Source organism: Parus major, chromosome 5 (genome assembly GCF_001522545.3).
Source record: "Parus major isolate Abel chromosome 5, Parus_major1.1, whole genome shotgun sequence".
NCBI lineage: Eukaryota > Metazoa > Chordata > Aves > Passeriformes > Paridae > Parus > Parus major.
In genome coordinates, this window is record NC_031774.1 from 6,028,867 (window position 1) to 6,046,398 (window position 17,532).

At 37.6% G+C, this 17,532-nt stretch overlaps 1 protein-coding gene across 2 annotated transcripts in view; it reads left to right on the forward strand.

Moving 5' to 3' along the window:
• The window catches only part of PDE3B (phosphodiesterase 3B), an 83,177-nt gene that overhangs the window by 46,132 nt on the left and 19,513 nt on the right, over window positions 1–17,532 (forward strand). The window lies entirely within an intron of this gene.

The window sequence follows — 17,532 nt, forward strand, 5'->3', positions numbered from 1 at the left end:
CATAATTGGGTGCTGCTTTGTGATTTATTAATTGCTGCCTTGGGTATCTAGTTGCACGTGAGCCAGGTTGGCCACTCTCCCAGCTTGCATCACTGGCAGCTGTTTTGCTCCAGGCAGATGGCTTGTGAGAGATGCACCCATAAATTAGGGCATTGCTACTTTGTTCAAACTATTCTGAGAGCGCCAGCCTGATGAGATGACGTTTCAAAGTGGGTTTTGCACACCCTCCTAAATTTCTTTGAAGGTGTCTAAAGAGCACGTTGGACAGTCATCTCTATTTTTTAAAAAGAATTGCAGGACGGTGCTGACACTACAATGTAAGCAGCATGAAAATGTTAAATTATATTAAAAACCATTGGTGATGCTGTCTATATGAAAGAAGGTGGTGAGAAAAAGGTCAGAAAGAGGAAATAGGCTTTATGTAATGAAAGTAAGAGCATTTTTAAGGGCTGTAGCGAGAGAAGAAATGGAATAGCATACAATAGGAAAACTTCAGTGGTCTACTCAAGCATTTTAGACGTTTGTATAACATTTTTCTTCTGAACTTAATGCTCACAGGTAGAATTTCAAAAGCTAGAAACCTAGAAAACTACTTCTAAAGAGTAGTATGAGACTCATGTCACTTCATTTTGGTTAAGAATTCTGTTACCATGTTTCTTCATCCATGGTTAAATTCCATAGGTGTACACATATCACTGCTTTGGAGACTGGAAAAAAATTCTTCTCCTATCAGGACCCATAGACACTCACATAAACCTTGCCTTTCTATGTGTCTTCTTACTGGCAGAAACCAGTCTAAGCCTAAAAGTTTAATCCTAGAATCACCATTTCTTAAAACTATAAAACTATCAGCAATTTTAAGCCTGAGCAACTTACTACTTTTGCTGTCTGATTAATCTTTTGTTCCCATATTGTAGCATCTGTTAAAACAAATTGCTTTTTTGCAAGACCAAAAAACTGGTCTTTTCCAGTTTGTGCCTCAAAGATTCTCATTTTCACTTAAACATGCCTTAGAATCACCTTTATTATGGAGTCTGCTTCAGAGCTGGATGTCTCTGTGTAACACCTTTGCAATTAGGCTTGTGTTTGAGAAATGGGATGTTTGAGCTGAACTCATCCCCAGGAATTAAAGGATTTTTTTGGGAAACATCAATAATTTCCTCTAGTGAAGTCCTAAACTTCCATGCTCTGGTGGCAAGTTGGGAAGGTTTCTAAATCCACTTCAGGCTCAGTTAGGACTGGCTATAAAGGAGGGGGAGTGTGTTCTGAGAAAGAACTGGTCTCTCACCAAATTTATCTTGGAGAAAATAGTTTTTGCTTCTTCCTTGAGGAAGAATTCTCTTAAGTTAAGCTGTCAGAGCTTTTGATCAGTAATATTGGTCCAATTTTGGTACATGGACTGCTGTTAAATCTGTGTTTTCCTGCCTTGAGGTGAAGCACTTGGGAGCAGTTCTGATTACAAACTGCCCACAGAGCCAGTCCGTCTGTCTTTATCACGATTTTATTTATAAATTGCTTTTTAGTTGATAACGCATTTAAATAGTTCAGCTTTTGTGGTTATGGCAGATGCTGATCCCTCAGCCCCTCCCAGTATTTGTGATGGTCTTGAAATGCAAGTTTTGTTTCTTTTACTCCTGAGAGAAAAAGCTGAAGTGTAACGCTGATCTTGCTGCTCTGCTGAACTTGCCATAGGACTCCTCCTTGTACATGCCAAAGTTCCTGTAGGAAGTTAGAATCTGGACAGAGATATAAACTGGCTCTGTAATTGTTCAACACAGAATTAGTTTTTAAAATGACATTAATTTTTGGAGGGAGTCTTCTGTGCTCCCATGTAGTCTGGAGAGGTGAGGTGATTTAGTGCAATAATGCCCCATATGACACAATCTAGAGCAAATATTTAAAGCATTCATTCACACAAACTGTCTTTCAACTAAAATTAACTTCTGTGATAAGACCCAGACATTATCATTACAAATAGGTTCTAGAGTAAACCAGTTGGTAGTTATGGGATGGGTGCAGAAATTACTATGTTCTGCTCTGTTTTACGTAATTAAAGAATAAAATTAGTCCCTCTGGGCTTAATATTTCATAAGTGTTTGTGTATCCTGTTTTGTCATCTGCTGTTAAAGCTGCTGTGGCTGCTTTTCCTCACTTGTTAAAAGATACTTTCAGCAGTCAATGGCATAATTGAAGCACAGGGGAACAGAGGCAGCTGCCAGCACAGAGCTCCAAAGAAAGAAGGGTGTCCTCCCTGTTCCATTTAACCTGGAGTTAGTAATGGGTCTTTAATGAGCATTTCTGACTGATAGCTGCTTAACAGAGGAGACAGGGCAGACCTTGTTGAAATCTGCAGCTTCTTCAAGAGGGCAAGTGCAGGAGCAGACACCGATCTCTTCTCTGTGGTGACCAGTGACAGGACCCGAGGGAACGGCCTGAAACTGTGCCAGGGGCTGGATATCTGGAGAAGGTTTGGATTTCACCCCGAGGGTGGTTGGCCACTGGAACAGCTCCCCAGGGCAGTGGTCACAGCTCCAAGCCTGACAGAGCTCAGGAGGCTTTTGGATGATGCTCTCAGGCACAGGGTGAGTCCTGGGGTGTCCTGTGCAGGGCTTTGATGACCCTTGTGGGTCCCTTCCACTTTAGGCTCTTCTGTGATTCCATGGTGACTGTCTTCTCTGACCAAGAAAGAACCACTGCATGTGTAGGCCTGGGAAGATTGAAATTGTAATGGCCTGATGGAGAGAAGGGGTTGAAATAAGGGCAAACTCTAATGGGTTTTTGTTGCAAAAGTGTGAAAGCAGGGGAAAAAAAAGCAGCAGCAAATGCGGCGGGTAATTTTCAGGTGAACTGGGCTTGGGGTTTTTTGTTTGCATGTCTATTTTTTTTTTATTGTTTCTTTTTTATGAAGTGTGTCTTCCTTAAAAATTGAGAGATTTTTGGTAGTTTGTATTGTTTTTTTCCCCATCAACTTCCTCCTGACTGACCTTTGGGTCAAAATCCCTGGCAATACGCATGGTGCTTCTCTGATGTCTTGCTGATCTAATTGTCCTTATTGGCCAGCTGACTGTCCTTGTCAGAAACAAATGTAAAAAAAGTTAGGCAGTATAGAAAATGCAGATTGAAAAAAAGGAACTTAAAAAAAAAAAAAGAAAGAAAAGAAGAAAGTTACCACAAAATAAATAATTCTGTGTTTCCATGTATTTTAGACAAGGTTTTGTCCATCTGCTTTTGCATTTCTGAGTTTCTGGCATCCTAATTTTAACCTTTTGTCTGCAAAGTATCTTTATTTACAATGGTATCCATGATGTGTAAAATTATATGTCAGTGATTTTTCATGATTTTTCTTTCCAATTTCATTAGCATAAATAGAACTTTTTCTATATACAGTTTGTTTATTTCTCTCTTCTTTCTTATGGATCAGGTGATCATCAACCATGACCATCAAATTAAAAAATAAGCAGTTGTGTAGATAGAGCAGATCATGCACCTCTGTATGAAAATCTGAGAAGTCTGTAAAATACTTTAAAAATATTAAATAATCCTTTTGAAAGAAAATAGCAAGTTTTGGAATAGTAATTTAGGATCTCACAATATTATTTTCCTTCCTTATTTCTCCTTTGCCCTCCTTTTCTCTTTTTGCTGCTGCTCATCTAAATTTGTTCCAAGCAGTAATATTAAAATTATCAGAGGATAAAGAATGCAGAAAGAACTAAACTTGTTTTCATTTAGAAATTTAATTAGTAATGAACACACTCAAATTTCAAATGCAGCTTCTGAAGGTGTCTAGCCAATTTTAAGGAAAGTGCTAATCTCCTCAAGAATTCTTGCACATCTTTTCTGAATTGAGGTTCTTTTGAGCTGCTCAGTGATGATGTTCAGAGATATCTGCTCTGCCTGTTACTACAGCCCTGCAGCTAGAGTTACAGTTGTGACAGTGCCTGTCATCTTCAGATTAGACCTGCAATTTCCTCTGATCTTCAGAAAGCAGATTCTCATTGGATGTGTGATAACAGGTTGATCAATGTGTTTGATTAGTTTGGTGTAATTGTAAGCATGTTCTCTATTGGCTCGCTGTCTGCACTTGGTCCATTTTTGTGTTTGATGTTTGGTGCTGCATTTTGTTACTCGAGATTTCTGCTGCTGGAAGTGCTGCTCTTCCCCCTGTTTGTCTCTATTGAACCTTTCTGACTATTTTTAGTTGCCTGCCAGATGTTCACATTTTGAAAGTGTGATGAAAAATAAAAGAGATGAGATGCATTGCATTAAAAAGCAAAAGTTCTGTAGCTTACTTTTTCCATGCATTTTCTGAACATTATGCAAGGCCATGTTTTAATGTTTCTTCATTTATTCTGTTACTTAATTTGCTGATGCTCTAGCATGACAGAGGTGATAATACTGTTAGTGCAATATGTTTTAAAGGGCTTTTATAATGTGATTAGATATTTTATATACCATTTCTGTGGAGTTTGTGTGCATATACATGTGTACATACACAGATGCATATGCACATCCATGTATATAAAAATATAGACAGCCTGAAAAGGAATGTAATTAGGCTTTTCCAAGCTGTTTGATCTGTTTTGTATTTAAGTTGTGAAGAAGCCACATATTTAGTTATTGCTGGAGGAGGGCTAGATCATTAATGTCACTTATTCTGCAAAATGAGCAAATTAATTAAATAATACCTGTACCATAATATAAACAAATCAAGTGGGTAATGTATATTTTATAAAAGTATATTTCTTTTAAAGTGAATGACTGGGTCATGTGGAGCTGTCTGGGTGGAGCAGGAGACTGCTGCTCCCTTGGCAGCATATTGGGTGGGAAGAAGAACATCCCAAACTACAGAAGGAGGAAGAAGAAGAGAATACTGAGAGGGGATCACACCAAGGCATATAAATATCTCCAAGATGGATGTCAAGAGGACGGTGCCAGACACTTTTCAGTGGTGCCCAGGGATGGGACAAGGAGCAGTGGCCACAAACTGAAACAGAAGCTCCACCTCAAAATGAAAAGCTTTACACTGAGGGTGTCAGAGCACAGGATCAGCTCACAGGGGGACCATGGAGTCTCCCTCTCTGGAGATATTCAAACCCACCTGAATGTGTTCCTGTGTCACTGCTCCTGTGGCCCTCTCATGGTGGGGAGTTGGACTGGACGATCTCCAGAGGTCTCTTCCAACCCAAACCATTCTGTGGTTCTGTGAGATTTACAGAACCTCTAATTCAGACAGAAATGGATGAGAGGAGCAATTCTATAAGCAGGCCTCATTAGGGAACTTCCCAAGGATATAAAAAACAGTACAGCTTCATGCAACTAGGAAGACTTCTAAGAAGGGCCCATTTTTATAATTACTTTACTTTCTTCACATTAATTGGCGATAATATCACGCTAGCCCACTCAGCCCAGGCTTTTTATCTTTAGCAATAGTCAGTAGTGGCTTTTCTTTCAGAAGTGGCTCTTTCCCTTCTGGGGTTCTCTACCATGTTTTGGCAAATCACAATTTGGGCCATCCTTAGCTAGAGGATACATCTGGGCTGTGGTGAGTAGCCATGGGTTGATGAGTCTGTGTGAAGTTTTTTAACTTCTTTGGCTACATGTTTTTTCTGTAAAAAGCCAGCAGCAATTACTGCAATAACTTATTTACGTAGTGAGTGAGAAATACCTCCTTAGGCTTGTTTTAGGCCTGCTACCAGATGGTCTCATTGCATGGCCCCCATCCTAGTGCTTGTGAACAGCTCAAAAAACCATTCCATGACACTACAGAGCATTGCAATAATCCCTATTTTCCTCACACTTGAGGGATCCCAGTCTCACAGTCTCTGCAGCTCCTCACAGTAGAAACTGCTTCATCCCTTTGATTTCTCTCACTAGCATGCCCTTTTTTGTTCCCTCAGTACTTCTGTCTCTCTGCAGCTCAGACTGTGGGTGTTGCTCAGATCTATGCAGTGACACTGTTTTGTCTGTATTGTTTGATGTTCCTTCTCAAATATTTCATTTAGCATCTTTGAGAATTGGGCTGAAGTGATTGACTCCAAGATCTCTTTTCCGGTTGTTATTGCTGTAATGTAAGCCCAGCTTCCTATATAAATAGTTTAAAATTAATTTTTGTCCTCAGCATTTACTCATTAGTGCAGAATTTCAGCTTTGTTTTATTCCTATTTAATCACTATATTAAGCCTATTGCTGTTTTTTCACAATCAACTCTATTTCTGAACATGCTCAGGAATTTTGTGTTGTCAATGCATATTGACACTTCAGACATCTATTGCTCTTTCAATTCATTTTGAGTGGGCTGATTAGGATAGATCCCAATTTGAATCTTTGAGGAAGTCCCTATTGACAATTTTTTTATTATTTTATTTTTCTATTTTATTTTATTTTTGGTGAACATTTTACTCTCATTCTTTATTTTTCATGTTTTAACAAATTGTGACTCCTGAGGAGACCCATTCCTTTCTTCCCATGTAAATATGATTTCTTCAGGATCATTAAGGGAAGACCATATCAGAGATGTTCACTGTGCTTTGTTTGTGTTTGTTTTTTAAAATCAAAGCACAATCACTGGCTGGTCCACTTTTATTGGTGTGTGCAGTCTCTTTCAGAAAGTCCAGTAGATTTGTTTGGCAAGGTATTCCCTTCTGATTTCTGTCAATATTACATTTACATGGTGCAGCTATAAATTAGTTTTGTAGGGTTCTGCCCCTATCTCATCCCCCCAGTTTCTGTCCAGTTTTTCTGACATTTTCCTCACATTTTTCTGGATCCTTTTGAAAGCTGATGGTGTAGCAGCTGTTTCTGGTCCTATGGTACAAGACATAGTTTGTGATTGGTTTTAACGCAATATATTCCTTCAAAGGTTCCTAGAATAAAATCTTATCTTACATTAATGACTAAATACCTGATTATTTGTTTTGTCCAGACATTCTTCTACTTTATTTTGTATGTGATTTACAGGAGCGTTTGATTAGAATCAATTTTTGGTCATCATAAGTTAACTGATATGTTAAAAACACTCAGAGAAAAAATTCTAATTGCTTCATATCAGTTTAAATTTACTAATGAAATGCTGTAGAAGTTATTTTTATATGTATTAATTTGAGAGTAAAATTATAATTCCTGAAATGGATAAAATGTTTGTTTTTAAAGCATGAGGTGCCTATCTTTCAGTTTAAAACCCCCAAGCTATATGAATATTTACTTTTTTAATAAAGATTATGAGGTTTTGGGGATTTTTTATTTTTTATTGAAGGGCAAATTACAGTGGTCTGATAAGTTTTGTCAAAGCTTTCCTGCTTGTCTCTCTGGGACAGTATTTCTCTAGTCAGATATTGCTGGGAGTCTTGGCATCCCATTGTTTTTCTATGGTTAAAATTCTTGGTATTTTCCCCTTTTCTGCTTTAGAGAAAGTAAATCAAAACATATGGAAGTTCTATGAGATTCTAGTCGAGAGATGAATTTGTTGATAAGAACATAGAATTAATTGCAGATGAGTGTAGGCTCCTTTTTATTTCTTTAGATTCATCTTACTAGTAACTATTTTGAAAGCACAGTCTGAAAGAGATTTCATAGCAAACACATTAAACTGTTAAAAAAAAGGCTGAGAAATGAAAAAATTAGTGTTGTTCCCCAAGGAAAAGTTCCTTTGCATGCATTTATAAAATTTGATAGATTTATTGGGCATGCTACGCTGCAACTTTATTGTAAGTAATACTTGTCCCAAATGGCAAATTATATTCTCACTGCCAATGTTACTCTCTGTAGATGTTTATGTAACTTTCACTATTGTGATGATTTTGCTAAAAATGGCTTGCAGTTAAAAAGAAGATTCCAATGCTTTTCTGCCTGTATAGAAAAAACTGGCAAGCTCTCCCTGTTATCTTACAGTCACTGGAAGACACTTGACCCATCTTGACCTCTTTCTTTCTTATTAGTTTCTCCATCTGAGTCATGCTACCAAAATGAAAGAAAAAAAAAGAAGGATTTTTTTGAGTCTGGGTATTCATAAGATGTTTATTCTTTTGGAGGGGAGTGGGAGGTTTGGGTAATGATTTTACTCATCAAAATCATAAGATACATTATAGAAATAAAAGGTTGATATTTTTTTTTTTAATTTCCTTTTAATGGAGGGGAGGTTGGATTAGGATTTCACTCATCAAAATTGTGGGCAAACTTACAGAAACAAAACTAGGGAACAAGTCAGCATCACTTTTTTTCACAGCTTTTTTTGTGCTAGGTTTTGATTTGATGGTATTTAGAAACTTTTGCAAAAAGAATGCTGTAAGTAACTGTAACTTGTGCCCTGCAAATAGAGTAGCAAAGTAGCTAAGAGAGTAAATCAAAACAATGGAATGGAAATAGGCTTTTGGATGCAATATTCCACTACCTCTGTGTATAGTAGGTTGCACAGTTATGTCTTCAAGTGTGTCAGAGTCCTGTGATAGTTGAAACAGCAGAACAGAAGATAATACATAAAAAACCAGTGAAGAAAAGAACCTCTGATTTAGGAAATTTTGATTGTGGGACAGAGATGATTTTTCTTTCCTGGAAGTGCACCTTTAGTTACCACATTAGCAGAATGTGAAATTCAGTTTACACCTACGTGAAGGGGATCACGTTAAGAAGGATGTGCTACTAAAACTTATTGAACCCACAGTATTTCACAATGACTTCTGGAGTTTGAGGTTGGTTGGGATTCTTTTCCCCTCTTTTAGCTGAAATCTGAGCCCGTTCATCCCTCAGTCTTTTCACAGAGAACTCCCTCACCAGATTAGTAAATGGTAACCAGGACCAGAGGGGTCTGACTGCCTTTTTTTCTGCGATGAACTGATCATGAGGCAAGGTGCAATGATGCTTGTGACCCTCCCACACCGCTGGTGGTAATCCCTTTGTTCACTCTGCACATGCAAGATAAACAAATATCTGTGCAAGACTTGTATTTTGGGCAAGAAGTGGATTTTCCCAAGTCTTTTTTTTTTTAAGTTAGTCCTCACCTAATCCTACAACAAGTGGGAAAGCATCATGGTTGTTTATTTTTCATTTAGAACAGCATCACAATGTTACTATGCAGGAAAAAAAGAATCTGCTTTTTTTCAGATCTGCTGTCATTTGATTCTTTTCTCAGCTGCTTACAAAGCTGCCAATTAAAGTACTACTTACCATGAATACATTAGAGAAAAGTAAATTGGCACTTTCTGTAGAATGCAGCAATTTGCATTCCCCTTTCTTTCTGAGAGCAATCTGTATTACATTCTTCAGAGTTTCAATATGTTTCTCCCCCTAAGAGATATCATCTTGTATTTCCTGGCACTTCAACCAGAAGCTTGTCCATTAAGATAATTTTCCTTAATACTGATTTAACTTTCATTAATGTATTTGCTCTTGTAATCAGCCTCATAATTATATTCTCATCTGTTTTTAAATTGTTGCTTTTAAGTCTTTAGCTTGTGCAACTGAGAATGGAGTCAGTTCAGCCCCAGTGTATAACTTCCAACCAAAGCACTGCAGCAATATTTGCTTTCCTTTATGACATAATATCTTCTTTGGCGTCTTGACCAGCTTCTTTCAGCTTACTTCTCTAACTCCAGTCCCTGTAAAATTTCTTTTTGGGTCACCCTCAAGTCACTGAAAGAAAACAACACTCATTTGTGTAAAGCCTGTACCCTGTGGCAATTTTGTAAATAAAACCCCCTAAGACGGCGATTAACACAATCAAATGAAAATTTGTTGTGCTGAAGGTGCTGTGCCTCTGAAGTAGCCTGAGGGATATGAAAATGCAGCCTCATAGTCTGAAAAAATTTGTCTTGTGCCTGAAGTCAGCTGTGGAACAGCTCAAAGCTTTTGCAAAAACAAATTGTGCAGTGGGTAAGCTGCATGAAAGTGCTGCTGGTTGTTTGCTTCCTCACCGTACAACAGACCCAGAATGAAAGGGAACTTTGCAAAATCTGCAGTTGGCTGGTGAAATGCCTTTGTGTGTGGTGTTGGATCTGTCAGGATGTTATGTTAGGTCTGAGAAAGACAAAGGCAAAAAATCCACTGACTTCTGTAATATACATGCAATATGTGCTGTAACACATGGCTTCTCTGTGTTGATGTTTACTTGAGAACATCCTTGAGGTGGCTGCCGTGGCTAATGACAGGATACTGGACTAGATGATCATTTGGTTTAATCCATCTGATGCTAACCATTCTCAGATTCATGGCAATTTTTGACTGAGAGAGTTGAACAGTTTTATTTTAAGCTTCTTGTTTTAGAGAGGGAGTGGGGAGAGAGGAAAATATAAGTATTTTTATACATATGTATGAGACTTTAAGGAGAAAATTTAAGAGAAATTAAAGAGGAATTAAGAGAATTAGAGAAATAAATTATTAGAGATAATTTAAAGATAGATAAATTAGAGATCAATTATAAACTAGAGAGTTAGAGAATAAAGAGAATTAAAGAGAAAACTTTGTGAAAAATTCAGTCTGCTTCTTTTTCAGCTCAATTCTGAAAAAAACTCACTTGTGTTCATATGGAATAGTTTCTCTTTGTTGAAAAGAAAAAATCCAAGATTCCTACCTCTACTTCAGGGGAATAGGTGGAAAAACAGCAATTGATTGAATAAATGTAAGTCATAAGAAGGAGAAATCAGTTCATCTCTAAGTGTTTTTAGTTAAGTTTTGTTAAGATGCATGAAGAATACATCACCATGCAGTGAAATATTTCAGCATAAGATTTTTGCACATCCTTCTATTGAAGGAAGATAAAATGTGAGGTTGTTCCCTGTGTCTCTTCCAACATGATGCATTAACGGTGTGTCAACACAGCAGTAAAGGCTTTTACTGTGTATAATTGTGAAATAATGCCAATAGGTAAATGGGAAAAGGATGTTTGGGGAGCAATTTCTAGATCTTGCTTTCTGCAAAATAAACACCACTTTAGAAAAAAAAAAAAGAAAAAGAAAAAGGAAGGGCTTTGGGTTTTGGATGACAGTAAAAGTGGTGCAGAATGCCAGAACACCAAAGCACCGGAGCAGAGCAGTAATCCACCTAGCACTATTGCTTTCCTTTGATGCTGATTAGAACCACATGCTCCAAAGGAAAATGCTTATAATGGGCAATTAAAGAATCTGCACATAGCAGGCTTTTTCTTTTTTTTTTTTTTTGCCTCTGCCCTCCCTCCCCCAGTTGCCATAAATTACTGGTTGGCCTTTACTCTGACGTGCAAGTCTGACAAAACCTAGAAGGAACAGGAAATGACCTAAGTGTGGTTTTAGACAGTTTTTTTTTTCATTACCTACATAATAAGAAAAAAACCCCTCTACTTTCTGCTTTTTAGAACCTTTTTGAAACATTTAAAGATCTTAAAAATATATATATATAAAAGAAGATCAGATCAAATAAAACAGGCAATAAGAACTGAGAACTTTTTGCAGCACACAAAGTAGATGCTGTCCTGCTGATACTCCTGGGTACAAAAGCAGAAGTAGCATGTCTTGTTAAAAACAACCAAATGAAACAAACATATAAAAAAAGAAACAAAACCCCAGCCAAACAAAAAAAAAAATTTTTCTGCTTGCAAGGAGTAGTATTAGTTGTAAGAATAAGCTTGCTGAAGGCTTCTTTGAAACTTTAGCATACACTGGTGCATTTTTGCTCTGTTTTTGTATTGGTGCTGAGGGCAAAGTCACTGAAAATAGTAACTAAGCTTGTGAAAACTCTGAAGTGACTTATTGAAGTTTACTTAGGTACAGTTCTTGTCAAAGATTTGTATTTGCAGGGAAGATCAGGATACTGTGGAGTCTGCTGGAAACGTTATGGTGGCGAGACACCTGCGCATTCCAGTCTCGTTCTTACGTGTCCAGCCAAATATATTGCAGGTACTCTTCAGTGTAGAGAAGAGTGCTAATTAAAGCAATTAAGAAGAAGCAAATCTCTTTTCATTGAAGGAAGATTTTAGGGCTCTTAAAAAAAGCAAAAGTAATGTCTTTCATACAAGAGTGCAGCAGAGTCAACAACGGAGTCGTTGGATAGGGGATGTGACTGTTTCCATCAGGATGTGTGTCCAAACCTCAGAACCATGAAAGCACACACAGCTTCTGTTCAAAGATTGTGGCTATCTGCAGGCTTCACAACCCATTGGCCATTTTACAACCTTGGATAAATAAATTGTGTATAGAGTCAGGAAGTGATAAGTATTCGGGTTCCAAAAATACCCTGTTTTTTTTTTTTTCCTCCTCCATTTATTTTCATGGGAAGGTTTAGGGAGTGGAGAAATACCATCATGATTCTGAATGCCCAGGGTATGGTACCAAGGGCTGTATTTTGCCTTGATCACAACAATCTACTCAAGTGGCTGCTGTTTTGGCCTGCAAGATTTCACAACACAACGTTGTCTGTGTTATCTAAATAATGCTGCCTCTACCTGGAGAGTCATTCTTTGGTTGCATCACCGTTAGTTCATACTGGATACAACTTTACTTAATAACATACTGATTTTCAACATCTGCCTTTCCTACAGAGAGGGAAAAGACCTCTAACAATAAATAAGACCCCTAAGACTAGGAGGTTGTATACTGCTCTGGATTTGGGGTTTTTTTTTTGTTGTTGTTATTAAATTACATGAATAAAAAATGGTAATTGATTGTAAGCTGCTACAAAAGACTAATCTAGAAATAAAAGCAATGGATCAATCTTGTTTGAAAGGCAGTCATGAGAAGAAATGGGTATGTAACTCAACCTTTTTCATATTTTACAATAAATTTATTTCTCATCTAGTTGTAGAATTTGGCTTTTGAATGAGGTGATTTTTTCGCAGAGTTGATTTCTGAATCAAGTTGCTGTGGTGTTGGTTTCATTGTTTAGTTAATTCTATGCTTGGTTGCTATGGAAATACTTATTTACGGAGCTAATGCCTAATGGTGTCAAACAGATGCTACTGGCAACTAGGAATCCTTTATATTTGATCAGTGAAAGACTCAGAAGTAGAAACTCAATTTTGTGCTCATTTTTCTCCATTAAAATTTTGGAGCATGGAATGGATGTTCTCAAATAGGACAAGTTTTCTTTTCTTTACAAGCATGAGAGCACACATTGAATCCCCTAAAAAGTATCAGTGAAACTAAATCCTATTTTAGGTTTAGGGAATCATATAGCAATGATACAAATTTTAACATTGTGTGTGGCCTTAGACAGGGAGCACGTTTCAGCTTGGGGAATGGAGGATACTGTTGGTTATATTCAACTTTTGAAATTGATTTTTAGATTTCTAAAGCTCTGAGGTACTTTGTTGTTGTTGTTGTTTGTTTTGTAGCTGTGTATTTTAAATCTCTGCATAAGTCTTAGTATTGTTCTCACTATAACTTTTCACAAACAATTGTGGAGCTAATAACTAAGCTGATACAATTTGATATTTTATAAGTTAAATTATTGAGAAAACATCATTGCACAGTTATCTAGTCAAATGTATTTTGAGTTTAAGATGAAATCTTTTTTTAAAAGGCTTAAAAATGCTTAGTATACTTTGATGGTAGTTTCAGTGGTAATAATAGTATAGTAATTTTTAGCTTGACAAAAATAAAATCTATAATCTTTTATCATGTTTAAGCCTTTGGAAATTGAAAATACTCATCTGACAGGTCTTTAGACTAATGGAGTTGTGGTATTTGTATAAAGAAGATCTAAAAAGCCTCCACCTTCCATGGCATCAACTCTTCTGAGAGACTCATCCATTCCAGGCCCTGGGACCGCTGGGTGCCCTGCCATAGGAAAGATAACCTTCTCTATGGAAAAGTAATTAAAAACAAAACAAAGCAAAACCCCCTGAAGCCCTGCTGCTTTGCTTTGATTCTCTTCTGCCATTTCTCATCTGGTTTTAGTTTACTTAGACTATAAACTTCTCAGAGGAGCACTTATTGCCTTTTATTTTGTGAAAAGTCAGCGTAGCCTTGCTGCTGGAGCTGGAAGCTGCTTTAGGGGAGGCCTCTGTTACTGTTACCTCGTTATTTTTTAGACACGGTTCTGATGTTGCTAACAACGTGTGCTTTGCCAAGTGATGGTTGGGTTGGTAGTCTTGAGTTCAGGTAGCGTGGGAACTCCTCTGAAGTACATGGAAATACTGTTTTTATTGTTAGAGAAAGCATAGGACTGATGCCCACTGTCAATTTTTCTGCAAATATCCACTAAGTGACAGGTATTTAAGGTCTCCTGATCTGACTGAACACACCACAGAATACAGTGCTCATTTTTAGCCCTTTAATAAACTTATTTTCAGTGAGGCAAATTCCTTCTCTTGAGGATCTTAGTCTGTTTTGAGTGACAAGTTTCAGCTTGACCTTTGCTGGCTGATGATGGCCAAATTGGGAAAAGTCACTTGTACTTAAAGGGGTTCTGTAAGCTGGCTTGTCTTCTTTTAACCGTGTTGAAATTTATTTCAGAGGCTAAATAGATTCAATTATTGTAGTTAAAAGTAACAGATCCCGACTGTTACAGAACAAGGCATGGTGTATGTGTGGGTTTTTGTTCTAGTTAGGTTTTTTTTTCTCTTTGAAGCTGTTTTCTGTTGAAGCTGTCCTTCAAACCCCTGGTCAGCTTGTCAGGCAATTCCATAAAGCCAGGAAAGGTGTTCATGGCTCTCTGGATAAACTGGGACGACTCTGGGGTTGGAGCCAGGCTGGTATGAGAATTCTCCTCCAGTGTGACTGGTAATTTCCTACACACATTTCTGCTGGGAATGGTTATAGATTTGCCACCTTTCAGAAATTCATCTGCAATATCAGAGCCCACTGAAGTTTGATTTTTCCCAGAGGAGCTCTGAAATGTGTGATTGCTGCGATGTTGCCGCTGACGATGGACGCTCAAAGCCAAAGTGTGTGAGTTACTAAGCAGAGGAATAAGTTGCAGCTTGGAACTTTTATGACTCAAGCCCATCCTAGATAAGGTGTTTCTTGATGGAGGAGGTGAGGGAAGAACGTTATGTGCAATGGATTACAAAATCTAAGTATTACAGAGTACAGATCTTTCTGCAACAAGTCTCATGGTTGCAAAATCAGAAATTGCTGAGGCTCTGCTGAAGACCTATTTTAAGGTCTCTTGGTCTGCTCGCAGTAGGTCAAAATAACCGGTGTCATTTCACTCCTGTTGTAAGATTAGCAAGACTCTGGCAATACTTTGTAACTTTTGTTGATGAACAGCAATGAAATAAAAGTTCGAGTGCTACGCTCTCAACAAAAAAATAATGCCAGAAATTCAGCTTGTTTAGTATTCCAGATTTAACTTGCAAGGCATGGATTTATGCTACTAAAACTAAGGCTGGTAGGTAGTGAGAGAAAGAGTAAAATTTTCTTAGTGCTAAGGAGAAAATTCTTGTTTAAACAGAGAAATGAAATTTATCAGCTGACAACCTTTAAAATCGTCACCCTCCTTGTCTTTCAAACCGTGGCAATTCTGCAGAAGATGTGTTAAGGAATATCCCGCTGCTTTCTCCCGAAATTGTTTTTGTGGGGGAGGCTTTCTGGATTTTGAGTGCCATCTTGTGGTGCATTTTAAGGAGAGGTAACCCCCCTGTCTCTGCTCACCTGCCAGGGTTTGCTCAGTGGAGAGATATACCCAGCAGAATTTACCATGGAAAAACATTCATTGCTTACAGATCTGCAGTTTATTTTTTTTTTTTCCAGTCGTGCTTAACAGCAGAAATTGCTACTTTTCATCAGTTGATTTTAATTACTTGGTCATGTGGCAGGTGGAATGACCCCTGAAAATGTGACAGGCTGTGGTAGCTTGCCAGCTGCGTTAATATACTGCCTTGTCTTATCTCAGGAGACAGGGCTTCTAATTAATGGTGATATATAATGAATTAAAGAAAAATCTGATAGCAAAGTACATGTCAACTGATGTTCTATTCATTTTAAAACTGCTTTAGTTCCTTTGCTGTAAAATTGGTATCAGTGGAGAAGCTTACATCTTCTGGTTTAAATGACAACAGAAAATTTTCAGTGATGAGTCCAAGCTGCGAAATTTTTCATTTAAATAAAACTCTGCATAAAATGATGCCCCACCATTCAAAATATCAAACAATTATTTTCACTAAAAGTAGATTGGAATATTTTTTCTGCCTTGTGTTTACTGGGTCAGCATGGGTCACAAAAACCTATTTACCATAGCAGGGCTAAAACCAAAAGGAAGGTTTTGAACCTTTTTAGTCACAAAGATTGGCCCCCAAAATTATAGCTTATGTGAGCATGTGTATGTGCCTTAAAGGATGAATCAAGGAGTTCAATAAATGGTTTGGTTCAGAAGTTTTCTAGAGTAAGACATTTATTGGTTTGGTTTCTTGTTTGTTAGTTGCAGGGTTTTTTAAATTATTATTGTGAGCCCATTTATAGCAAATAAATAAAATTAGCTAACATACCCAAATATTTAAAATAAAAATGAAATGCTCTAAGAGGGAAACCTCTTTTCTGTCCCCCAATGGAGGCTGCAAGATTAGGAGGGAGCTGACGCAACTGTGTGGCCCATTAGTATCAAAGGTTACTAACACAACTAACAAAACCCATGTGGACAGCTGATCTTTGCTGCTGATTGAGGCAAAAGTTAATGAAGCAGATTAATGTGGTCTCTGTGTGCGAGGACAGAATGAAACCAAAAGATTTACTGATGTTCAATACAGTAAAGAAACGTCAATCTAGGAAGAGAAGCTTCACAATGAAGGAAATTTAATAAAGCCGCTCAAACAAACAAACAAATGAAAAAAACAAAACCAACCCAGTCTGGCAAGATGTTGCTAAAACCAAATGCATCATGGCAAAATAAGTAGGGCCAGAGAAGCTTGGTCATTATCTTACTGTTTGTCAGTTAAAAAAAAATACATGGTTCCTAGATTATTCATTTTAAAGATCCCCCAAACTCTCAAATACCTGAATTCTTAATTCTTGCTTTTGGTCTGCTTGCTTTACCCAGGGTGATTTTCTGATAGAGCACATGCTCATGAGTAGAACTCCTCAGTTTTCCTTGCAGGTGGATGTCACAGCTATGAACTTTCAACATGGTTTAGTGACATCTCTGTGAAGATAACTGAGAGAAAAGGAGCCTTCAAGCACCTCCCTTGCCTGAGAGCTGCTGACACATCCCCGCCTCTGTTTCTTTTTGGACACTTTCTGCACCTTCCTCTGGACAAGAGCCAGACTGGAACATTGTGTTTTCTCCATGGAGGTGCTGTTAGTCCCAGAGGAACAAAAACATACCTAGTTCTCACCTATAAAAATAAGCAGAAGAGCTTTCAGGATTGCAAAACATGAATTATCGAGTGGGGTATTGGCATGTTATTTGTGCACTGTAGCTGTGTCAGAGAGTGAATATCTATGTTTAATTTGTGAATGCACATTTTGCAAATGGATTAATTTATCAGAGAATAATTAGAATCCGTCAAGAAGTCATGAAGGCTGAAAGCTTTTGAAACAGAGCAGACATCTGAATTTCATTCCTTGTATGTTGTTTTCATTTTTTTGTCAGTATAGAAGACAAATTAAGTGAGTGTTGTTGACGTACTTGAAG